The sequence below is a fragment of the Nycticebus coucang genome, chromosome 16 (genome assembly GCF_027406575.1).
Source record: "Nycticebus coucang isolate mNycCou1 chromosome 16, mNycCou1.pri, whole genome shotgun sequence".
Classification (NCBI taxonomy): Eukaryota; Metazoa; Chordata; class Mammalia; order Primates; family Lorisidae; genus Nycticebus; species Nycticebus coucang.
The window spans coordinates 88,786,658-88,813,548 of NC_069795.1; the positions used below are offsets into that span (position 1 = coordinate 88,786,658).

Below are 26,891 nucleotides of genomic sequence, written 5' to 3' on the forward strand. Positions count from 1 at the left end.
CTAAATATTCTCATCATTTACTCCAAAATACCAGCTTTGTTTAGTGAAGTACTACAATTTACTGAAAGGCCTGGAGTACATCCCCACATCCCCTCTTTATCTCTGGCCTGTGGGTATGCCATAATTCTCAGACTCAGTTTTTAAAAACCCAGAAAAAAAGACAAAATGAATTAGGAAACAATACAAATCGTGAACAGAAAGACCCACACCGTATGCTGTCCCATTTAACTTTATACACACACATACACACACGCAGAGCTTTTAGTTATTATTATATATCAGTGAAAGATTTCTTGAAGTTTAATTCACCTACTTAGCTCCCCATCTGCCTCTCCAATTCAGTTGTTAACCACATAAGAACCTATTTCTAAGTTGCCAATTATATCCAAAGGTATAAAGCCAAAACTACTGGACTTTTATACTGCCTCATGATTAAAGTAGGAAACTAGGGTAATTAATGTGCTTGTTGGTATCTTTGATAGCTAACTTCCAAAAATATCCAATTACTATGTTTGAATCAACCTTGGAAATGTCCAGGTCATGAAGCAAGGCTGGTGACTATGACTGCCATCTCTCAGGTACAGCAGAGCACTTATAATGGACAGACTGTGTATATTTTATGCCAATAGGGAATTTCCTAATTAATATGCTTGCTGATATCTTTAACAGCTAACTTTCAAAAATATCCAATTACTAAGTTTGAATCAGCATCGAAAATATCCTGGTCATGAGCATATGTTTATGTCATTGCTTAAGCAATAACATAAGCAAAGGCTGGCAGCTATGACTGACATTTCACTAATATAGCAGAGCATTTATAACAGACTGTGTACATTTTACAACAGCAGGGAATTTCCTTATACAGAAAGTAAGTTCTTATAGCATAAGAATAATTTCACAATTTCTTACAGTTAAATAGATTTTCCGGGTTCCTATGTAAGACTCAAATATCTGACCTGTGCCACAGAACGAAGTTCATGATTCCATTGCAATCATCTTTTCTGAGACAGCTAACTCTATCTGCCTTCATCCCACTGTACGATATGTATTTTTAGAAGTCATTTCCAATACTTTTCAGAACATAAATAAATTTCATTAATTTGTCTTTTAAAAATCATGTTGAAATATAAGCCCTCATAGTTTAAGTGATAGATCTTGTCCCAAATATGTATCTCTATTAATATAAGTTAAATTAACTCAGTTAATAAATACTATAATTACCTACCATGATTGAAGATTTGGGGTTGAACTCTAAGGGCAATAAGATATCAGAAGTTTAGATCAGGAACTCAAAATTATAGAGTTGTATTTTTAAAAGATCAACCCAAAAGCAGAGAGGAATTAAGAAGAGAGGAATAAATGTAGACCACTCAAGAGATATTACAGAAGTGCAAGCAAAGATGATGACAGAATAAATTAGGGCGGTGAACATAGAAACAGAGATGGACAGTTTACAAGATATTTAGGAAGAAGAAAAAGAGAATTTCATGATGGATTAAAGAGGACGGAGGAAGAGGATCAAAGATGGCTGAAGTTGTCTAACTACCTTCTTGAACATTTCCATAGGTAAATATATGGAAAGGCAGTAAATGTCAATGTGATTTTTATAGCAGGGGCATGGGGAAAGAAAGAACAAAATGTCAATCATGTGGTAATGAGCCTTTAAGTCACAGCTGCCAACTGTTATACCCAACAGCCTCAATTTGTACAATCTATGCAATGCAGACAATGCAGGAAGTGTGCCTATGACTGTTCAAGAAAAATAAAGCAGTTGGATCCTACATTTTAAATCTTATTATAAATATTTATATTGCTAGGATTTATACATTTATATAATTTGTAAGCAAAGAAAATCAGTATCTTGTATGACCTTCTTTCAAAGTTTAAATAAGAGTCCTGGGATACCAAAAATAGCATTTCAATGTACTGAACTACTAAAGAATTAGTTCTTCACCAATGAATTGAAATGTACAACCCTTGGAGGAAGAAACCATTCCCTGTTGTTCATGGAGTCTATAAAATTCACCTGTGCTAACTTACCCACTGCTATCACCAAAGAAGTTTCTATCTCTTTTTAGGAGAAAGAGCTGAACAAGTTAATGCTAGTGAACAAGTTAAACCATTAACCTAAAGATAAATTTAGTTACTCAGAGAAAGAAAAATGGCATTTTCTTTTCTAGAGATCATCAAACTCTCAGTCACACTATCTATATTCTCTATAGCCTCTCTCTACTTAGGCCTCAGACAATGCTAAACTAAGTGGGGGTTTTTTGTTTGACATTGGACCAGAAAGATAAAAGTAAATAATTTTAAAAGCAAAAGATTTAACACAATCTTTCTATGAGTAGAGGTTAAATCAACCATTTAAATGCTGTAAAGGGTCTGGGTGTCAGATTAGATAGTATTGGAGTATTAAATACTCATAAGGCACATAGGCTTTCTCTGGCTATGAAATAAAAAATATTTCAAATAAACCAAAAGTCAAATTCATATTAACTGTTAATTCCTTTGTCACAAGTAGTAGCATGAAGTGAGAAGAAACAGAGTCTCTTATGAATCCAAAAGTTAATACAGCAACTACAACTCACAGGTAAAAATGCATTTTATTTAATGACCAAGGACACAGACGTTTATACATACATACATATAACTAAAACCATATTTACTGTTACCCTCATTGTGAAATATTCTGCTCAGTGTTGTATTTAAAAAGAATGCTGGAACTGGGTGCAGTGGCTCATGCCGGTAATACTAGCACTCTGGGAGGCTGAGGCAGGTGGACTGCTTGAGCTCATAGTTTGAGCTCAAGTTTGAGCCAGAGCCAGTCCCTGTCTTTACTAAAAATATAAAAAACTGAGGGTGGCGCCTGTGGCTCAAAGGAGTAGGGCGCCAGCCCCATATGCCAAATGTGGTGGGTTCAAGCCCAGCCCCCAGCCAAAAACAAAAAACTGAGGCAAGAGGACTGCTTGAGCCCAAGAGTTGGAGGTTGCTGTGAGCTATGATGTTGCCACAGCACTCTACCCAAGGTGACAGCTTGAGACTGTCTCAAAAAGAAAAATTCCTGTGTCTAATACAGAAATTAAAAAGAATGCTGGTTACAACTTAGTATTAGTAAACCAATTTTGCAAACCATTAGTATGTTATAACCCTAACTGCTCTCTAGAGCATTATCAATGCTAATTGATAATTTTAGGGAAATTTATAGACTTGCTGCTTCTTAGAATTAGTCCATGGCAGAATTCTATGTACTTACAGAAAAAAAATTACTATAGCCTTCTTACCACGTATCTATCTTCGGCATGGTACATGCTTTCAGTCTGTTAAATCACCTACCCTCCCAGGCCCAAGAGCTGAGGGAATGACTTACAGCTATGCAACAGGATCCTGTGTTTATAAAGAAGTTTCTTTTATGTACAATATTTCATTTGATCCTCACAACAACCCTGTGAGGTAGGTGGAGAAAATATCAGATTCCCTTTATATATAATGAAGTTAAGGTTCAGTGAGTTTAAGTGACTTTGCCAATCATCACCTAGTAAGTCAGTCATCACCTAACAAGACACATAGAATAAGAACCATCACATTTTAGGCTGAGGGTGCTTTTCTCTAGACCACATAGCTTGTGAGAGTATAACCTAAGCTCAATTTTTTTTTTTTTTAGAGACAGAGTCTCACTTTGTCACCTTTGGTAGAGTGCCGTGGTGTCACAGCTTACAGCAACCTCCAGCTCTTGGGCGATTCTCTTGCCTCAGCCTCCTGAGTTGCTGGGACTACTAGTGCTCGCCACAATGCCCGGCTATTTTTTTGTTGCAGTTTGGCTGGGGCATGTTTGAACCCACCACCCTCGGTATATGAGGCCAGCACCCTACTTACTGAGCCACAGGAGCTGTCCTCAAATATTTTTATGACTTTGTCTTCATTTTCTTATTGTTAATTCAACTTTTTATAGGATGTAACAAAAGACCTATTTTTGAGTTTATTATGTCAAGCTTATGCTTCTCTACCAATAAAAACTGATCGCCACAGAGCATATATTTTTTGGAAAGCACTGTTTCTTTGGCTCTAATCTAAAGAAATATAAGCAATATGACAGACTCTAGTAGCTAAGGAAATTGAACAGAACAAAGGAAGGGTTATAAAATATAATGTATTAATGGATGTTGGTCCTTTTAAGCTTTCACTTTTGTGAAGGAGTTGAATGGAGAGCACTAATGCAGATGAGACTTGAAGCTTTTGAAGAAGATCTAAGTCTTGATGAGGTTATTCAAACTCAAATCTTGAATGCATACTGATGGTAGGCCAAGGTCTTCAAAAACTTGGTACTTGATGCTTGAAAACAAAACAAAAACAAACAAAAAAATTCTACTAGCAAGTCTAACAAATTATTCTTAAAAGGGAAATTAAAAAGCTATAACTCTTTGGTCAATAATTACCAGATCACTAGACACCATGCTCAAAAAACAGAAGGAGAAAATCAAAAAGAAAGAAGGAAACTACAGAATGGCTAAATAGATTCACTGGCTTAGCTCCTTGGTTAATATTCTTCACTATAAATTGCAACAGAATTTAAACTTCTCACAGAACACGTTGGGACAGTAGTCAGATGATTGGATTTAATGATAATTTTTTGCATCTCTTTGATCACTATCCATGATACCAGATTTTCTTAAAGAGCTTTTGATCTCTGAAATTATGGCCAAAATATTTGCTGGAAGAAACAGTATAAAATGATGTTAATTTTGTGGGGTAGAGAAAGAAAGTGAAATAGGAATGTTATGGTTCAAAAATATTTTAATAGGGAGGAAAAGTAACAAAGCATTCAAATGGAAGAATTCAGACCTTGATGCAAGGTTCAACTGAAAAATGTATAGCAAAAAATATTGTAAATATGTGGATGATATAACAGAAAAAGGTTATAGTCACCTGAAATTACATTTCAGTAAATATTCAGTAAATTCACCAATGACCTTAGGGGATACTAGCCTCCTTCTGTATCTCCCCCTTTTCTTTTTTGGAGAGAATTTTTTTTTTTTTTTTTTTTTGAGACAGAGTCTTACTCTGTCGCCCTTGGTAGTGTGCCATGGCGTCACAGCTCACAGCAACCTCCAACTCTTGGGCTTAAGCGATTCTCCTGCCTCAGCCTCCTGAGTAGCTGGGACTACAGGCAACCACCACAATGCTGGGCTATTTTTTGTTGCAGTTGCCACTGTTGTTTTAGCTGGCCAGGACCGGTTCAAACCCACCACCTTCAGTATATGGGGCCGGTGCCCTACCCACTGAGCCACAGGCACCATCCCTAGAGAGACTTTTTAATGTTGACTTAATTTTGTGTTCATTCCATTTCTTTTTACCTTATGTGCTCCTATAGACCTACCTTTTTCCTCAAGAAAACTTCAAGCTTTCAAAAATTAATAACAAAATATTCTTCTTAGTAAAGTATCTCAAGAATGGAAGAAAAAGTATGCAATGTACTCAGCCCTACTATGAAACTAATTTATGGCTTTCATACGAAAGCTATAACCCAGTTATAACCTAAGAATATGGGGAAGGGGGAAAGAGAGAGGAGGGGCGGAGGGAGGGTCATTGGTGGGATCACACCTACGGTGCATCTTACAAGGGTACATGTGAAACTTACTAAATGTAGAATATAAATGTCTTAACACAATAACTAAGAAAATGCCAGGAAGGCTATGTTAACCAGTGTGATGAAAATATGTCAAATGGTCTATAAAACCAGTGTATGGTATCCCCCTCAAAATTAATAACAATAGCAGTTAATATTTACTGAGTCGGTATCCTGTAACAGCTTTGCTCTATTTGTGCAAGATTGATTCATCTAGTCCTCACAACTCATGAACTAGATACTACTGTTATCCCCAATGTATGGATGAAAAAACTGAGGCACAGAGAAATTAAGAAATTCAAGAAGTTAGCCAACTAGTAAATAGTGAAGCCAGGATTCAAACTGAGGCCGTGCAGCTACCAAACAGAAAGTTTTGGGTAACTTTATTCCTTTTTTGTGTAGGTATATTTTCTATAACCTAATTTTTGTTAAGTAGATGTAGATTACTTGTCTAATTTTTTAAAAAGATTTTTTAAACATGCTATCGTCATTATTAGCATTAATACATACTAAAATTATTAGATAAGTTTGTTCTTATTCTATTTGAAAAGCAAAAAATTCAAGATAAACTTTATACCAATAATGAAATATAATAATAGCTATTATTAATATTTACTTGTCTTAGCACTTAATATAGGCAAACCTTCAGTAAATTCCTATTTTACAGATGAAGAAACTGAGGTAATAGAACAGGTAGTAAAGAATGGACCCCAGATCTGTATGCTACAGTTATTGCTCTTCCTTCTGTACAAGGCATCCTCTCCAAATGCCAAAATATCTTTCTATATTTTGTGATGAAACATGCTGAAGAGATCTTTCTAAAATTCAGCTATTCTTCACTCACTTTTTCAACAGAAACAGTAAATACAAATTAATTGTATTCAGTCAGAATTACTTTTTTTTGGTACACCAAGGAAAAATTTTATTAAAGTATAAATTACTGGTTATTTAAAAATACATGAGGAAAGACAAACATACAAAGGCTATATCATATGACTGATTTCTAAACTCAGTATTTGGAAATACAAAACAATGATCGGGTCCCTTAAAGGCAGGTTATTGATACAACTTGATTTTTTAAGTTGGTCTATAATTCATTTTCACTCAATTTTGTTTATAAACATTATTGAATTTTAAAATTTCATCTCATCAGAACTTTGTGTTTTTGACATGTTTACTTCTCAAAGTAGTACACAGTTGTGTCTTGTAATTAATGTTAGCCAACTATAGGAAGCTTTCCTAAGTCACAAGAATTCAATATGGTTGGTGCTCTGGAAATAGCTATCATTTTGGATTATCGACACTAAGACCCATGTATTCAGAGGCAAAATAACGATAATGGGCAAGATATGGGGGTAGGCAGACTAAAAAAAGAAAATGTCATCTTTTGCTGCAGACCTGCTAAGAAAGACTCCCATTACCTACTTCGGGACTATTGCTGGAGAAGCAGTTTCTACCAGACCATGGGTTGGCTATATAGTTGTCCATTTTATATTTCCTTTCTAAAAAAATGACAGATTTTACCAATTAAATGCCTCAACCAAAGAAGCAGACATTTTAAATTACCATATTTTTCAGCTGCTTAAAATAAATTATTTTCTTAATTGGTTTACCAGCCTTGTGTCTGGAAAAGCACTAAAACCCACTTTGTTCCAAAATTAAAACACTGACCCAGAGGCTGCTTATGTGATACCTGGCTATCTTCTATCACCAATCAGTCATGAAAGTAAGCCTTCATGAACTCTGTTAACATAATGAATATAAAATAACCTAACTGTCAACACAATATTGAGCCAGCAAAACCAAAAAGTTTACACATAAGTAGGAACTGGCTTGCATAAAACAAGAGGGTATATAACCTCTTATAAAAACAAAAGGAATATAAATAGTAATAAAAATAATCTTTAAGAAACTTGTAAGAGGTGATTCTGGTTTACAGGTAAGTCTATTTAAAGTGACTGTGCCTGAATGATAGAAATTTTCTTTTCCTAACATAATGTCCATTCATTGTAAGTTAAGCTGGTCCTAGTTTCTTACAAATCTCTTACTTCCTTGGATTTATCTACTACACCTTCACTGCGTTGCCATTTCTTATAAGCTAGGCCTGACCAGCCTGCTTTAAAGCCTCTCTTCAGACATATGCCAGATGAATTAAGTAGAGGCATCTTTTAGTAAGAATCTTCATTGCAAAACACCAAACGAAGAACCCAACTGGCCCTCCAGTGCATTAAGTAGAGACATCTTTTAATGGAAATCTGGGCTGGGCGTCCGTAGCACAGTGATTACAGCGTCAGCCACATACACCAAGGCCGGGGAGTTGGAAACCTGCCTGGGCCAGCTGAACAATAACAAAAAAATTGCCGGGCATTATAGTGGGCGCCTATAGTCCCAGCTACTTGGGAGGCTGAGGCAAGAGAATCGCTTAAGCTCAAGAGTTTGAGGTTGCTGTGAGCTATGACACCACAGTACTACTGAAGGTGACATAGTGAGACTCTGTCTCAAAAAAAAAAAAAAAAAGGAAGTCTGTACTTCAAAACAGCATATGAAGAACCCTTTGGCCCTCCAATGTAAATTCCTCTCATTTCACATTATCGCAGAAAATAGTGCAGCTTACTAACCACTCCTTTCTTATAGGAAACTCAGTAGCTGTAAAAAAAAATTTGTTCCAGTTTCAAAACGTTTCATTACTTATTAATTCCAAAGATCTGAACACCACATAGTTGTGGCATTTGGGGAATTAGCACGCTCAGGAGAGAAACTATGTTTAGGATGAAGTTGGATCATACTGACACTGGAAAGAACGCGCCATTGACACGGTGTGGTGTAAAATTAACATGGTCAAAGGATAATGTTTCTCAATTTTGTGATACAATGGGTACTATTAAAGCAAGGAGTCTTCTGAATATTTCTCTAGTTAACCCTCCTGAAACTTTAGTTTTAAAAAAGTTTTTGCATTCCTCTTTTATATTCAAGATGAACACCAAAGGAAGAACTGGTAATAGTTTCCAGTTATTTATTTATTTTAGAGACAGAATCTCACTTTGTCGCCCTCAGTAGAGTGTCGTGGCGTCACAGCTCACAGCAACCTCCAGCTCTTGGGCTTAGAGGATTCTCCTGCCTCAGCCTCCCGAGTAGCTCGGACCACAGGCGCCCACCAAAATGCCCGGCTATTTTTTGTTGCAGTTTGGCCAGGACCGGGTTTGAACCTGCCAGCCTCGGTAAATGGGGGCAGCGCCCTACTCACTGAGCCACAGGTGTCACCCAGTTCCCAGTTATTTTAATGATGATATTTACCTGCATCTAAGAATCCCTAAAAATAAAACAGTTGAAGACTACCTATCAGCCTAGGGAGGGGGAAAGGGGGATAGAATTTGGAATAAACAGCTGTGATTTAAAAATACATTAACTTGTTCCACTACAGAGTTAGCACAGAGAGAGGAATTTCTCATAACCCCATCCAACAAAAATTTCTGCGCATTATGTCCTAGCATTCTCTGAAGATCCACTGCCCCACTGTTGGCCACCAGCACAGAGGCAACCAGCCCTGAGGCTACAGCAGGGTATCCTCACACCCCAAATCCAGAGTTACCATTTTGAACATCCATTTATACATAGCTGTTTTCATCCAAGCAAAAGGGCTCAGGTTGCTACAATTTTAAGATTAGTTGGTTGTTGGTCTGCTTTATGACTGTTTTCTTTTCCTTCCTTTTCTTCCTTGCCTGCCTCTAATAGGAGTGCTCGGCCCATTCACAATTTCTTGCTTCTTATAGTCTGTAGAGTTAGATACCAGTTAAGACTGTCAGAACTGTGTCTAAAATAAAAGTAAACTGAGTAAGGACCTGAGAAAAGTCTAGAAATTTTATCTTATAATTTGGGTATTCAAGTAATTTTAAATTTTTATGTCCTCGTGATGAATAAGTTGAGGTTGGTGAATAAGTGACCAGCATATAAGGAAGTCATATTTCTACTTAAATGTAGAAATAATAAACCTATCAACAATAAATCACTTAATACACTATAAAAAATGAGAATTTGAAAGAGGCATTGAAAATAAACCAGTTCACTCCCCATACAATGAGAAATTTCCTCTACAATGTTACTGATGTTCAAACTCTGATTAAGCAGCAATCCTAATGACTAAGAGTTCAGTGCTTCTTGCCACAATCTGCTTCACTGCTGACTAGTTCTATACTTTCTGTCACTAATTATAGCCTCAAATTAAAGTATACAAGGAACAAATGTACTTCCTATAGCATCTCCCCCACTCTTCCAAAGTCTTTTATTTCTGAACAAAATAGTCCCAATCCCCTCAATCTAGATCATTGGAGCTGTTCTTTAATATAATCCCAAAACTGATTAAAAACAGTTCTCTTGTTCTTTGAGGTACTTCTACTACTAAAATCAGCTTTTATATATTAACATTTTGTAGGTTAATGGGGCCTGTTTAATCTTGATTAATCTTGGTCATACACAATTGTAATTTAAGGACAGGCTTATGGATTTAGCTCAATTCAAATTGAACAGCAATAAATTGTAAATTCTCTCTTCTTTTTTTCCTCTCCCCCAAACAATACCACAAAGCAGAGTCTTAAAAGATGCCCTTAACCATAATCATTTGTGTTTCCAGGTTAATTTTCTCACTCAAGTTTTTGTCTGTCTTCCTATCATTGGGACACTATGAATGATCTTAAAACTTCCAAAACTCTTTAAGCAACTCTCAAAAACATGAATTAGCCCATGACAGGCCCAGCTCTGAGACTTTACAATGCCAATCTTTTTTCTCATTGCACTATCTGGTTTTCTAGAAATTTTGATATATATTACGTATGTAATACAGATAGATATAATGTATTATACATTCTACATGCACACACACACACACACACACACAAACATCCCCAATTCTATGTTCTGTACATGTACATGTAACTTTTACATTCATATTCATCTCCTTTCTTTCCCTATGTCACCTTTACTATATTCTAGCATCTTTAGCATCAGGAAAACAATCTACCCTTGGATTCAATTTACTGCTATCCATTCACATAGCAGGGGTAAGGAATCTCACCCCAGGCCTCCCACCCAATGATTTCCCCTTTGTGACTACTGTGATTAATTCCAAGGACCTGAAGAAGTAAAGCACCTATAGATACTATATCCAAAATACTCTGCCAAAGTATGGTATAAAACACCTAAAATATCATAACCTGTTCTATTCCATTAATTATGACTCAGTCCCTAGATTTGCAGCCTTCATTATGATTTTAGCAAGACACGCCATCAGTGGTATCACACAGGGTTATGTGTTTTACATAGCCTATTCTTAAACAAGTTTCAAATAAATTCCATCTATTAATAAAATAAAGATTATTATATTTTTATTGTGTTGTGTATAATTCATTTAGTCACTTATTACTATTATTCCATATCTCACAATAAAAATGTGGACACACAAAAATGTCTAGAGAAGTAAGAGTCACTAGAAATTTTTGCTGAGACTTGAAGAGATTCAAAGTAATACCAACTGAGATTATTCATATATATCTTTCTAAATTATCTTTCTGGTTTACTGATTCTGCTAAGAGAGAACAAGCTGTTCTTGAAATGCCTTCAGCAAGTTAGACATCAAGAACAAAGTGAAATAATAACCGTAAAACTTAAAGAATATAGAATCCCTAAGTAGTAATTTAAATGAAACAAAGTTCATCCCATTCAGTTATTACTGAGTTCAGAATCGTGCCAATGCAACACAAACAACTTAAATGCAACAACCACCATATCACCCTGTCCAATCAGTAACATGCCAGATAGTGCACATGGTATTGAATTTGGCAGCACTAAGTATTTGGTATTTGTAAGTTCTTAGTAATGATAACAATCTAATGTCAAGGTTGAAAACCTATTACAGTATCACTAAACTCTCCATGCAGCTCTGAAGTTGGTGATAACTATCTTTGTATGCAAATTTTATGAGCAAGCACAAACAGATTTGAAAGATGAATTCCTAGAATTACTGCCTTGCTTTTAGAATTAAACAAATTCTAAGCAAGCAGCTAGTATGTCTACAAAGGACACCAGGAAAATCTACAAGTTTAATGCTTAGTGATTAAAAGGTGCCAAATTATCATAAAGTTAGAAGTTAAGGTTTTGAAAATTAAGAAACTGACAAATTAGGAAAGGTAAAATGGAAAAGGAGAAACTTTACTCACAGATACAGAAAGCTAAAAGACCTGGAGAATGAATTATTTAATAGATTGGAAAAAAAAAAAGAAAGAAAAAAGAACAAAATAAGGGAAGATAAAGAAAAAAGACATTTTTGATCTTTTTTTTTTGTTCAAAGCTAAAGCACAAAATAAAATTGACAAGTCGATTTGAGACCTATACTATTACATAGCCAAACTTGGATGCAAGATGATTTAAATGATTATTTGAATTTTCATTTCTACAGGTCATCCACAGATTGATTTATTTCTACCAGGCTCTAACATGTTAAAAGGAAGTCTCCAAAACAAAAAGAGAGCTTAGCTTGTCAATTTTTTAAATTTCTTATCAACTGGACAGGGAAATAATAGCAAGAATTGCCTCATGTATTACAAAACCTTTCCTTGGAAGGTCCTCGTGAAAACACACAGATTCAGGCTTATATTTCTCAAATACAGTCCTACAGTTTCCCAGGCAAATCTAGGGCTTATTCTAATGTTTTACCTAAACACAGTCAGCAACTTACCTCTCCCAGAGTGCTAGGATTTGAATGCCACAATACATGATTCATGTCTTTGTACATGAATGATCCAAGGGGTTCTTTAAATGAAGTCCATTTCAGAGTCCATAGGCAGCAGCATTCTGGAAAACTGAAAACCTGGAGAATGTCAACGCACATACCTAAATTACCACCTGGAGAGCAAATTCACAATGATTATCAATTATACCATAGAGACATTTAGATATGCAAAATTGAGTTAGCAAAATTATACTTTATTTTTTTTCTCTCTTCTTTTTCTTTTTTTTTTTTTTTTTGCCTGAGCAGTGGCGGTGGTGCCCAGTCATTGCTGGGTGCCCCGTCCTAAACCTCATTTTTAAGACAATATTAACATAAACCTAGAAAATCTCAAAACATTACTTTGTACCATATTTATATGTGTTCTAAAGGTGGCAGGCCTAACAGTAAAAGCATACAAAGATAGGAATCATTTGGGTACCCACACTTTGCAGAAACTGGGAAAACAAGATTATACAATTTAAATAGTTAATAATGTTGAATTAACGTTAAATGTTAACGTTTTCAACCTATTTAAGAACATGTTAGATTTTAAATAAAAAAGCTTACTAGCTTCTTCTTCATAAAAAAACCCCACAACATAACAGTATGACATAAATGCAGGTTCCTCCCCAACTATATACAATCTAACGGTAAGATTCTGGAACCTCTCAAGAGCTACTCTCATTAGCTAGCTCCTACATAACAATCACCTCACTAGACCAGGTAGCAATTAACGTCCAGACCTCATCACACTGCCTCATCACAGTCTCATCTGCACTTTTTTCCATTTGACCACCAAAACCAATCTGGTTATAGTACCCGCTCTTTATCACTTTTAAGACACCTAAACAAACACTTTTTACTAAGGAAACAATTTAATCTTCAAGGATTCATTCTTCTGGGGGCCTTCTACAACTTTTTGGAAGGAGTTAGCTTTATTGTACCTGGTATAATCTTTGAATGGATTTTTATAAATCACGATTTTCATTTTTGTTATAATTCTCATTTACATCTCAAATGTAAGTAGTACATTTCCTTAGAATATAGGAAAGAAACTATTAAGAAAAAGTAAAGTAAGTTCATGCTACTAGGGAAGCACTTAAAACACTCAGGGATAGAACTGTAGCTTATCAGGGATACAAGTGTAGCTTATCATTTGATGACCAACTCCTCTCTGGTATCATTCCCTGGGAACTTTTCCTAGAAAAGGAAAAGAACCTAAAAGAAGTCTTATCTTCTCCACCCAGAAAAAAGTATTAAAACACATTTACAAATTTCAATAACCGTAAAAACAAAACAAAACAAAACCAACGTCCTGGTCTCTCCTACACCGGTATCCTGACAAATTACGGGTGAGCAAATTCTACATTCAGTTGCAGGAATACTGAGTAAGGAGTCCCCTAGCCGAGCTAGAATCAGGTTCGTTCGTTCGTTCATTCATTCATTCATTCATTCATTCGGCAGCATTTACAGAATGCCTAATAGCGCCAAGGCACTATCGCACGGATTAAAAGAAGTCCCGGTTCCCTACTGGCAGAACGGGTTAGGGTTAAGTGGGGAGTGAACCCTAGGTTAGCTCTATTCAGTGGCCCAGGCTCTGTCTCTCCAACAAAAGCGCCAATGACCGGAAGCCCTGGACCCCCCCGCCATTACCAATTCCTAGTAAGACTCAGGTTGTCTGTATTTCCTTGACAGCCTCGGCCCCCATGACCCCGTTCCCAAGAGTTCCCTGTATCCCTACACCCTCAGGTAACCTCAAGCCAAGAAACCTTTCCTCTCTAGCCACCACCTAATGCGACAGCCACCTTATCCTCCCGCGTTTAGAGCTCCCAACGGCTCAAGCCATCAGGGCCAGTTCCCGCCCCTGCCCCAATTCAGATCTGGCCCGCAGGTTACCTGCTGGGGATCCAAGTCGCCTAGCGAAAGCCCAGCGCTGCGCCCCGCCCATTACGACGCCCTCCACCTCCAGGTGCCGCCTTCATGGCGTAACTTCCCGTGCGTCACTTCCGGAAGGAATTCCACCCTCTTCGGCAGTCCGGCTGACTCTCCTGCTTGACCTCTCTTAGGAGTCTCACTGTCGCCCACGCTAGAGTACCTGGCAACATAGCTCACAGCAACCTTAAACTCCTGGGCTCAAGCGATCCTCTTGCCTCAGCCTCCGGAGTAGGTGGGACTACAGGCGCCTGCCACAACGCCCGGCTGTTTTTAGAGATTGGGTCTCGTCTCTTGCTGGGGCTGGTCTTAAACTGGTGAGCTCAGGCAATCCGCCCGCCTCGGCCTCTCAGAGTGCTGGGATAACGGGCGTGAGCCCCGGCACCCGGCCTGATCTGTTCCGCCGGGACTTTGCTTGTCCGGTTTTATTCTGCTTGCTTGCCTAAACTCCAGTTGTGTAATCCAGCCCAGAGAAGTGCATTTGTGTGTGTGTGTGTGTGTGTGTGTGTGTGTGTGCGCGCGCGCGCGCGCGCGCAAAATTGTCAGCTCATATAGCCTTCTGTGGTCGCTTCCTTCTACTTCTGTACTTTGGACTCAGCACTGTTGCCCAAATTCTTCCGGCCTCTCGGAAATAACGCAGGATTGCTGTGATTTTTCTTATTTATCAGCGGAGTGCTTGGGAGTGCCTCTGAGGTTGCGCTGTCTAGTTTCCAATACAGGGTCACTTAGGCATATTACTTGTCAGTGCCCGCTTCAAGTGTGAAACAGATATCAGTACCTAGAACACAGGACAAACCAGGGAAAACTCTGGCACGTCGAAAGCACCCAATGAGTGTTAATTATTACTATATACTCTTTCATGCACTCTTGTTCCTGGTGGAAACGTGTCGGTACTAACGAAGTCTGGAACCAGTTTTCCTTTCTTAGCTTTAATTTTTTTATTAAGTGATTAATTGATGAGGTGTGGTACCTTCTTCAGAACTGCGAGCGCCATCAGACCAGGTTGGAATCTCACACAGAAACTAACTTTAACCCTACTTGAAATCGCCATCTTAGTTAATATGCTAAGTAATGGGGGGAAGATGAATAAAACCCAGATCCTACCCTCAAGAACATGGAGATACTCCATAAATAATTTTGGGAGGAAGGATGTCAACCTAGAAAAAACAAGAGACCAACTGAGCTGAGGATTTATCCTTAAGACAGAATGATAGAAGTGAAAACTTTAGAGGCAATCATTTAGTTGTAATAATCAACTTCTTGATGTTACAGTGAAGGGAAATTGTATCTAGAGAAGTAACTAAAAGTCACAGTTAGTGGCAGTGGTAGCACGAGAAATGGAGTCCCCAAATGGTCACCTCCTCCCTCTATTTCAAAAATCTGCCCCAAGGTGTTAGTTAATAAGGTAAGAACAGATTGACTTTCAAAGACTGTCACTCTTAAGTGAAAAGGACTAGGAAAAATCACAGTCCAGGGAAGATAAGGGCTATGTAACCTTGATGCCAGACAATGCTAATAATCATTTGAATGTTCTGTTGTGGCCGGTTGCTCAGTTCATTTCAAACACAGTATCCCTTTTCTCTAGCAAACTTCTTTTATTTACCCAGAAATGAAGGGTAAAGTATCAACTCTGGCAAGATCTTCCTTCAGAGTTAACTAGCTGAATGGAATAAATAACAATTCCAAGAAGCTACAGAAAGTAAACATAGCCTGTAAATACACTACCTATGATGTGGCACAATTTCATTTAATTTTCTCTAATTGGAAGCAATTTCGCTTTCAACCTTTGTTTTAAGAATATGACAAAACTAGCATAGAAACTCTTCTTACAGGTAATGAGTGTGTTGCAAATAATATAGGACTTTTTAATGGAAAAATAATTCAATGTTAATGTGATTATAGGCCCATCTGGCTCCCTCATTCAACCAATGGCTCTTCCCCCCCCCTTTTCTACCAATACACCATAACTTGATAACAATAAATACGAAGTATGATGATGCTTTGATCAAATTTTAAATCATTCAAATCACAATTTCAAGAGTTTCAAACAATGACAATTTACTTAGTTCTTAAAGTCAGCTTGTTTGGGTTCTGTGCCTAGCTCTGACAGTAACTAGCAATATGATCTTAAACAAATCACTTCAACTCTCCATGAGCCTCATTTTCCTCTTTAAGATTTTCTTCTAGAACAAACCTTGTTATTGTTCTGTCTAGCAGAAATAAATGCAGGATACTTACTACTGCCACCATTCACTTTTTTTCCTTTCTTTCTGGTTAATCTGAACAAAGACATTATTGCACAGTCTAAATAACTGCCTATACTGGTGATAACTGAGTATCCCAAGACTTTAGGAGATAATGTGTTCTAAAATGTTTGATGAGTGAGTGAAAGAATGCATGGATTCCAGTATTCTAGGTCTTCTATCCCCTTCTATTGCCACCTCTGCCCCTTCTATTAAAACACTTTCTCTGTTATAAAAAAATTTTCAGAATGATACAGGGGTATACACCTTTTGGTTACATAATTTGCTTTTGTACATTGTAAGCCAAAGTTATAAATGTGCCCTTCACCCAGAATAAGTACATTATACCAGTTAGGTGTGAATTAACCCAACTCCTCCTCCCAACACTTCTCTTTTTAAACCTATGGTCAGAGGAAGAAAAGATGAGATAATATAAAGAGGAGTTGGATTGGGAGGAGAATGGAGAAAAATAAAGGCACTGTAGGCCAGGTGTGGTGGCTCACAGCTGTAATTCTAGCACTCTGGAAAGCTGAGGCAGATGGATTGCTTGAGCTCAGGGGTTCAAGACCAGCCTGAGTAAGAGTGAGACCCTGTGTCTACTAAAAATGGAAAAACTAGCTGGGCATCATGGCAGGTGCCTGTCATCCTACCTACTTGGAGGCTGAGGAAGAGGATTACTTGAGCCCAAGGAGTTTGAGGTTGCTGTAAGCTATGATGATGCCACTGCATTTCACTAGGGCAACAAAGTGAGACTGTCTCAAAAACAAAGCAAAACAAAAATAGTCATGTGTTGCATCTCAAAACAAACATCAGTGCACTCTAGTATTTATGGATGGAATAATATAGTGTCAAGGACTTGCTTTAAAATAATATGGGAGGATATAGATGATAAATATTGTTCATATTATTATATTATTATTTCATTACATTGTATTTTCTGTATATGCTAAAAAATTTCCATAATACAAAGTTAAAAATAAGAGAGATGGTTTCATTTCCTTTCCTCTAGACAAGATCAAGTTCAAACTATTTCACTGAATCTCAGGATGCTTTTGTTTGATGTTACAGAAAATTGTCAAAGATTGGGTTTTCCAGAAGTAGACAATGGTGTGGAGTTGGGTAGAAATATTTTTGTTATGAATAGGGAGGAAGCAGGATTGTTCAGAATTGAACTGCTACTCAGGACTAAAGGATCCTCAGCCATACTGATGTCTACAGTAATACTGCCCATCAGAGTGTCCTTCCCCACTCAGAGTGTCCTCAGAGTGTATAATGAGTTGAAATAGCCATCTGCTAACTGACATTGCACCTGTTCACCCAAGAGATCTGATGGTGATGTATGAGGGGATTAATGTTGTTTTCATGCCTGTTAACATAATATTTATTCTGCAGTCCATGGATCAAGCAGTAATTTTGACCTTTAAGTCTTATTATTTAAGAAATACAGGCCAGGCACAGTAGCACACACCTAGCTGCACCTTGGGAGGCCAAGGTGGGAGGATTGCTTGAGGTCAAGTTTTAGATCAGCCTGGGCAATAGTGAGACCCCAGATCTACAAATAATTTTTTAAAAAATTAGCTGCATGTGAAACACATGCCTATAGTCCCAGTTACTTAGGAAACTGAAGCAGAAGGATTTCTTGAGCCCAGCAGGGAGATGATGATGTCACTGCACTTTAGTCCAGGGAGCAGAGCAACAAAGACCCTGTCTCAAGAAAAAAAGAAGAAAATAAATATATTTCATTAGGCTATTGCTGTTATGAAACAGTGATTCCTCTGATGGATCTGAGCAATGTAAATTGAAAACCTTCTGGAAAGTATTTGCCATTATAAGATAACACTAAGAGGCTTGGCACCCACAGCACAGTGGTATGGTGCCAGCCACATACACCCAGGCTGGCAGGTTCGAACCTGGCCCAGGCCAGCTAAACAACAATGACAACTACAACAAAAAAAATAGCCGGGCGTTGTGGTGGGCACCTGTAGTCCCAGCTACTTGGGAGGCTGAAACAAGAGAATTGCTTGAGCCCAAATGTTTGAGGTTGCTGTGAGCTGTGATGCTATGGCACTCTACTGAGGGCAATATAGTGAGACTGTGTCTCAAAAAAAAAAAAAAATGCCACTAAGAACATTTGCAATTTGAGAAGTCTGGAAGAAGTTGATTCCCACCCTCTTGGGTAACTTTGAGGGGTTTAAGACTTCAGTGAAGGAATTAGCTGCAGAGGTGGCAGAAATAGCAAGAGAACTAGAATTAGAAGATGCAACTGAATTGCTGCACTCTCATGATAAAACTCGAATTGATGAGGAGTCTCTTATTATGTATGAGCAAAGAAAATTGGTTTCTTGAGATGGAAGCTACTCCTGGTAAAGATGCTGTGAGCATTGTTGAAATGACAACAAAGGTTTAGAATATTACATAAACTTAGTTGATAAAATGGTGGCAGGAGGTGAGAAGATTGATTTCCATTTTGAAAGAAGTTCTATTGTGGGTAAAATGCTATCAAATATCGTTGCATGATGCAAAGAGATCTTTCTTGAAAGAAAGAGTCAATCAATGTAGCAAACTTCATTGTCTTATTTTAAGAAATGACTCCCTTTCCTCAACTGCTAGCAAGGTTCTTCCAAGGAAGCTGTAGTCACACTGAGTGAGGCCCTCACTTTATCTAGTGACTAGCACCATGTCTGGCAGCACCTGCCCCATATCACTGGCACCGTATCCTCTGTCTCTTAGCTTGTCTGTATCTACTCGGCCTTCCTTCTGCCAAAAGACCACCCCAGAAAGGATGATCAATGCCCTCATGAAAGCTGCTGTTGTAAATGTTGAACCTTTTTGGCCTGGCTTGTTGCAAAGGCCTTGGCCTATGTCAAGAGCCTCATCTGCCCTGCTAGGAAGAAGGAAATGGAAACAAAGAAAGAAAAATTTGAGGAATCTGATGATGGCACAGGTTTTGATCTTTTTGACTGAACCTCCTTTATAATATGTTCAATAAAAAGCTGAACTCTCAGCCTGAGCAAGAGTGAGACCCCATCTCAACAACAACATCAACACACATACACAAAAGGAAAAAATTAGCTGGGCAGGCTTGGTGCCTGTAGCTCAGTGGCTAGGGTGCCAGCCACATACACTGGCGCTGGCAGGTTCAAAACCAGCCCGGGCCTGCCAAACCACAATGACAACTACAACAAAAAAGTAGCCAGGTGTTGTGGTGGGTACCTGTAGTCCCAGCTACTTGGAAGGCTGAGGCAAGAGAATCACTTAAGCCCCAGAGTTTGAGGTTGCTGTGAGCTGTAATGTCACAGCACTCTACTGAGGGTGACATAGTGAGATGTCTCAAAAAAAAAAAAAATAGCTAGGCATTGTGGTGGGCACCTATAGTTCCAGCTACACAGGAGGCTGGGGAAAAAGAATCACTTAAGCCCAGGAGTTTGAGGTTGCAGTGAGCTATGATGATGTCAGTGCACTCTAGCCAGGCAACAGAGCAAGACTCTCAAAAAAAGAAAAAGAAGAAAAGAAGTATGGGAGGCTGAGGCAAGAGAATCGCTTAAGCCCAGGAGTTGGAGGTTGCTGTGAGCTGTGTGAGGCCACGGCACTCTACCGAGGGCCATAAAGTGAAACTCTGTCTCTACAAAAAAAAAAAAAAAAAAAGAAAGAAGTAGTTGTGGCCATCCCAACCTTCAGCAACCACCACCTAATCAGTCAGCAGCCATCAGCTCTGAGGCAAGAGCCTCCACCAGCAAAAAGATTACAACTCATTGAAGGCTCAGATTATTGTTAGCATTTTTTAGCAAAATACTTTAGTATTTTTAAATTGGGGTATATAAATCTTTAGATATAATGCTATTGCACACTTAATAGACTACTATACAGTGTAAACATACCTTTTATATGACTGGGAAACTAAAACATTTCACATTTGCTTTATTGCAGTGGTCTGGAACCAGACCTATGCTATTTCTGAGGTATCTTTAATTCCAAGGTGATTCTCCGTCTGGAAAAGAGAAATATACATTGATCTGGGGACCAGATCCTCTACTCCCTACAATTTTTATCAATTCTACATTAGTATAGGTTGTTATGTTAGTCACCATTAAATTTCATGCTGTCATAAACTTACCCTAGAATCCCATGCCAGTTACAATGGGCAGAATAATACTTCAGTGAATAACTCTGACACCTCAGTGCCTTAAAACAACTTGCATTCATTTCTTACTCATGCTACTAGACTACTCTGGGTCTGCAGAGGGGCTGCTCATCGTAGTCACTCAAGAACATAGGTTGACATGCAGCCACTGTCTCAAACACTGCCAATCACTAGGCCAGAGGAAAAAGGCAATCTAGAATGCATTCACTCCTAATTCTTCCAAACACCTCTACTCACACCTTTTTTGGCCACAGCAATGCCACATAACCTCATCTATTTCAAGTAAGCAGAGAAGTACAATCCTACCATGTATAAGGAGAGAAAACTAGAACATTTCTGAAAAGGACTAATGACATTATAAATACAGTGCACTTTCTTTCTCTCTCTTTCTCTTTTCTTTTAGATAGAATCTCACTTTGTCACCATCAGTAGAGTGCTGTGGTGTCACAGCAACCTCCAACTCTTGGACTCAAGTGATTCTCTTGCTTCAGCCTCCCAAGTAACTGGGACTACAGGTGCCTGCCACAATGCCTGGCTATTTTTAAGAGATAGAGTCTCACTCTAGCTCAGACTGGTCTCAAACATGTGAACTCAGGCAATCTATCCGCCTTAAGCCTTCCAGAGTGCTAGGATTACAGGCATGAACCACTGTGCCCAACCTTAGTTTCTTTTTTTTGAGACAGTGTCTCACTCTGTCACCCAGGCTGGAACGCAGTGGCAAAATCATAGCTCATCACAACTGCAAGCTCCTGGGCTCAAGCAATCCTCCCACCTTAGCTAGGACTAGGCATGTGCCACTATACCTAAGTATCTAGGACTCCCCCTAAGTATCTAGGACTACAGGCATGTGCTACTATGCCTAGCTAATTTTTAATTTTTTTTGATAGAGCCGAAGGTCTCACTATATTCCCCAGGCTGGTCTCAAACTCCTGACCTTAAGTGATCCTCCTGCCTTGGCCTCCCAAAGTGCTGGTATTACAGTCATAAGCCACTGTCTCTATGTTTTAGGTCTTATTGACACAAACTCATCTGGAATCCAATTGTGCTAATCGATGAATAAAGTACAAAGCAGCAAGAAATTTTAGTTCCTTGTTGAATTCTATTATGATGTGAGCGATTAAATCATACATGTATCTGAAATTGTTCTGACATTCTTAGTTGCTTAACTCAGAAAATTATTTATAGTTCAAAGTAGAATCAGGTCAAAAACAGTGTAGTGAACTACTAAGAGCATCCCTCATGAGAGTTTCTTAACTAGGAATGTGTTTTAGAATTCCCAGGGGTGCTTTTTAAAATTGCTGACTCCACCCAGAATCAAAATTTCCCAGAGTGAGTGCCAGATGTGCATATCTTCAAAATACATGCTTCTCTTTATCCATCCTTCAGTTAAGAACTACTGTCCCGGGCGGCGCCTGTGGCTCAGTGAGTAAGGCGCCGGCCCCATATGCCGAGGGTGGCGGGTTCAAACCCAGCCCCGGCCAAACTGCAACAAAAAATAGCCGGGCGTTGTGGCGGGCGCCTGTAGTCCCAGCTGCTCGGGAGGCTGAGGCAAGAGAATCGCGTAAGCCCAAGAGTTAGAGGTTGCTGTGAGCTGTGTGGTTCCACGGCACTCTACCTGAGGGTGGTATGTGAGACTCTGTCTCTACCAAAAAAAAAAAAAAAAAAAAAAAAAAAATAAGAACTACTGTCCCATAATATGTATTACATAATACAAGAAACATAAAGGCAGATTCCATGTCTGTTTTTGCCACATTACGTTACCAATGCCTAGTACATGTAATTGCTCAATAAAAATACTATTGGTCAATATTTATTCATGAAACATTGTTATCAAATAATGCACATAATATCCCCAAGGATTCCATTACCTGACCTTGTCAAGTCTCTTTAGGAACTAATACAACACTTCTATGACCATCCACTGTATCATCCTCTCAAAAACTGAAGTGAGGCTAGGCATGGTTGTTCATGCCTATTGTCCTAGCTACTGGAAAGCTTGGGGTGGGAGGATTGTCTGAGCCAAGAAGTGAGTCCAAGATTATTGGACCTGTGATTGTGCTACTGCACTTCCACCTGGGCAACTGAGCAAGACCTTAAAAAAAAAACAACCTGAAATGGAAGTAATTTGACATATCTTGTTTTTAGTGTGCATAATGTATCTATGATGATCACAACTTCCTTTTCACAAAATGTCTCTTTGATTATTCTGAAATTTCATAAGGTAGTGATATAAAACTTACCAGTATACAGCATCTTTTATCATCTTTTTGCCTATTCAAAAATAAAAAGATTTGCTCATCATTAGTCTTCTGGCCCCTCTTCTTTTCCTTGGGATTCCTCAAAGCTGTATCGCATCAGAACGATCCTCAGGCTTGAATCAAGGCACTTACCTGGAAAGAAATAACAGTTGCTACAACATTTGAGTCATGTCAATCTTTGTCCTTAACAATGCATGGAATATTAACTTAAATGCTGTTTGCCATTCAAAGCAGATGGAAATATAATCCAAGAATAAAGGCCATTCAATATGATAATCTCAAAGGAACGTAATATCATTGTTTGCTCCAGAAAAGTATTATGAATATTTTTACTGCCTGTTTTCCATAAGCCAGGCAGATTCCAAATATGCATTCACACAAAAAGGGAAAAGACATTGGTAACAAAGAAACATACAATACAACTCTTATCTAAGAACAGCTAATAATAAAAAAACTGACAATAAGTATTGGCAAGGATGTGGAGAAATTGGAAACTTGATACATTTCTAGTGGGAATGTCAAATGGTACAGCCACTTGGGAAAACATTTTGGCAGTAAAGTTAAATAGAGAGTTACCATATGAGGTAGCCATTCCACTCCTAGATATATACCCAAGAGAATTAAAAACATAGTTCATGCAAAAATGTGTCCATGAAATGTTCATAGCATCATTATTCATTGCAGCCAAAAGGTGGAAACAACCCAACTATCCATCAACTGATGAATGGATAAACAAAAGGCAGTTTATTTACCCAACGAAATATTATTCAGCCATAAGAAGGAAGGAAGTACTGATGCATGCTGCAACGTGGATGAAACTTGAAAACATTATACCAATTGAATGACAATATTTATGCATATTACTGATACTATGGGTGTCAGTCTGAATTACTAGCAGAGAGATGCTCTCCAAAAATATTGAATCTAACTGGGAATAAGCAGAAGCATTTTGATATGGAACATGGGTGCCATAGTAAACTGTGTACATATATGAGGAGGTTGAGGCAAGAGGAACTTCTCAAAGGCAAAAGAAATGTACATAATTTGTTTTGAAACAAAAGAATACTAGTTACAGGGGCTTATCACACAAGTGGATGTCTGCCCATTAGTGGAGACAGTGTGTTAGGCAGGTATTCTTGTGCATTGTGCTAGCTGTCCTTGTGACTTATTTAGCAAGATGCAGTTTAAAAAGTCTTTGGCAAGATTCTTCTTACAGGCATATGTGCATAGGAGCCCTTCAGAAAGTCGTCGTAATAATTCCTATCATAGGCATGTGTACACGATGACTCCATCTTAATCTTGACAACTATCACATTGGTATATAGTATAATGAAAAAACTATTTTTATTCCTTCTGTCATTTCAAAAGTTTATGTGAGCGGCTTTTTCCCTTGAATGTCCCCCAAGTTCACTATGGAAGACTGTACTCACTACCCCTTGCTTTGTCGTATCAGTTAGACAGGGAGAAACAAACCTAAATTTATTTCTTGTTCCATGCTGGTTCTAGTGATCAGGTGGCTCTCTTCCATAAATCATATGGGAAGTCAAGCTTCTTCTATCTGTGGCTCTATCCTCCCCTGGAGCCTTGTATCTATCTGTCTCCCACAGTGAAAGCAGAAAGATATGGGAGAGGGTGTTTGAGAGACTTTATCATCCAGTCCCCAAAGCATTATTATTATTTTGTTTGTTCTAGAAAAACCTGATTGACTTACCTGAGAAGTAGGCCTTATGGCTTCATGTTATTACTGAATGATGTTTCCTATACAATATCCTGGGATCTAGGGCAAATAGATCACCACTGCAGAGAAAGCCAGGTTTAGATAGAATTTCTGTTCTTACAGTACACATCTGTATGTTCTAGCAGTCAAAAGGTCTATATTTGCATTGAAATCCAGTTCACGGTTTATCTTTTGGGCATTATGCCATGTTATAGCTTTATATTCTATTTTTCTTTTAATCTTTAATGAACCACTTCTGATGAACTGATCTGCTTTTGTGAAATGGTGATATAATGCAACACAGTGACAAAGAAATTGATGTTCTGAACAAGTAGAGGCAGTAACATGCAAATAGTGTGGAAATGTATTAGTGAAGAGGACCAGCATTCAGTTATGTAACAATTACTGAGAAAAATTAAATGAGAAGATAATTTAAGCATGTAACAATTTATAACAACGATCAACACACTGTCAATGGTCTATATGCAGCCAGTATGTACGGTAGCATTTTCTAAACTGGCTTGTCATGACTTCCATAGACTTGGCAAGTAAGGAGCCAAAAGGATTTGGATAGTTTATTAAAAGATCAGTGTGGCATCAGTTCCCTGGATCCCTAGTCCCATAGCATGACACCAAACAGGGACTAGATGACAGATGTCAGGAACGGTGAGTCACTTTGCTCCTGAGGAGCAGGGCAGGCTCAGCCCTGCATGAACCTTGGAGTGAGCTAAATTTTGTCCACTAGGTGCCTCCTTTGCATCACCCCAGACCCTACCCTTTAAGCCAGCCCTGAACTACTGCCAAGTAATTTTATAGAACTACAAAGAAGCTTGCCCTTGAATGGGGGCACAAGGCGTTCAATTGAGGCTAGGGAGACAGAGAAGTGGCCTGTAGACGCCCACAAAATAGATGAGAAACCTTGGTCTAGAAGAATTTCAGGTGATTGAGAACTGTGAAGTCCTGCCTACTTGGCCCTGGTGGAGATGTTCAAAGTGGATAGGATGCCACAGCAGAGTTGTTCTCCTAGGCCTAGGGACTAATATCTAAAGTTTTTTGCTGACTGTAGTAAAGGAGAACTATGCTGGCTATGCACAGTGTCTCCAAGCAGAATAGACCATTGATCTTACACAGAGTTTTTGGGCAAAGTAGAATTGAGAGATCAACAAAATTTCTGGAGGCTTTAGAGATTGATAGCACCTGTAAGAAGCTGATTGCTCTGATGAGGCTGTTGTTGATTTCGGCACTCAGAGGCAGGTGCATTGGACTATTTGTGATTGGCGGTTCTTCATAGGTTGGCTTTGATCATTGAGGCAGTTGTCCTTGCTGGATTGAATGGGTTCTGACTAAACTTGTTACCAGAGCTTCAAAACAAAAGTACTTTTCTAGCAGTAGGAAGCTATTTTTATTTTCAGAAGGTAAAGGAATATCTTAGTAAAGTAATCCTTAATCATTGTTAAAACTTGTGAAATACCAGTGAACAAAATTATTCCATTGACTAATACCGCTGAAACTTTCAGAATGTCTTCTGACTGCTTGATGGACTGTAGGGTTCATGAGAGGCCAATTCCATGTAGAAAAACCTTGTCCCAGCCTAAACTTTTGGAAGGAAGAGGCTGGGTCCTGTTTGTCTTAACTGTCCAGGCTAGGTCTCACACACAGTAGGTGCTCAATTCTTGGACGAGTGGATTACGTTTTACAAGTCATAATCCTTAGGAATGGCAGAAAGAGAAAAAAAGAGGATCGGGCAGGCAAGAAACTCAGATTTCATTAATTGCTGTGTGACTGTAAGACAAGGGAAAATGACGTTCCTTAAATGTTTGGCTTATGAGTACCATACTCATTTAGGTGAAATGCATGGTGTATGTATTCTGTGTGTACAGATGTGTACCGTGGTCTGTCCCTGTTCAGAGGATCACGAAGATGAATACTGTGACTAGGCCAGCTTGCCCGACCCAAAACTCGCCCTGAGAAGCCAGCCCTTCTGGGCCAGGGGGTTGCAGGCCTCCCCCTGCCGGCAATTCCAGCCGTTTTCCATCCTCCCTGTTGTGCCTTGTGGTGGGAGCAGGATGGGAACCAATAAAGAGAAAGAGACTACGGGCTGTACAGAGCCCAGGCGTGGGGTCGGGGCAGAGAGGAGGGCCGCGCGGGCAGCTGGAGCCGGGGCGGGCCCGGCGCGCATTGGCCCAGCCCGCGCCCCTCCTCGCCGGGCCCGCCCGG

At 38.7% G+C, this 26,891-nt stretch overlaps 1 long non-coding RNA gene across 1 annotated transcript; it reads right to left on the reverse strand.

Annotated features, from left to right (window-relative positions):
• Positions 1-4,167: 4,167 nt before the first annotated feature.
• On the reverse strand, positions 4,168-14,546 carry LOC128567954 (uncharacterized). The gene is made up of 3 exons (XR_008374961.1): positions 14,280-14,546; positions 12,351-12,474; positions 4,168-4,329 (listed from the first exon to the last, which is right to left on the reverse strand). It is a non-coding gene; the product is annotated as an uncharacterized LOC128567954 (long non-coding RNA).
• Between the last annotated feature and the right edge of the window lie 12,345 nt (positions 14,547-26,891).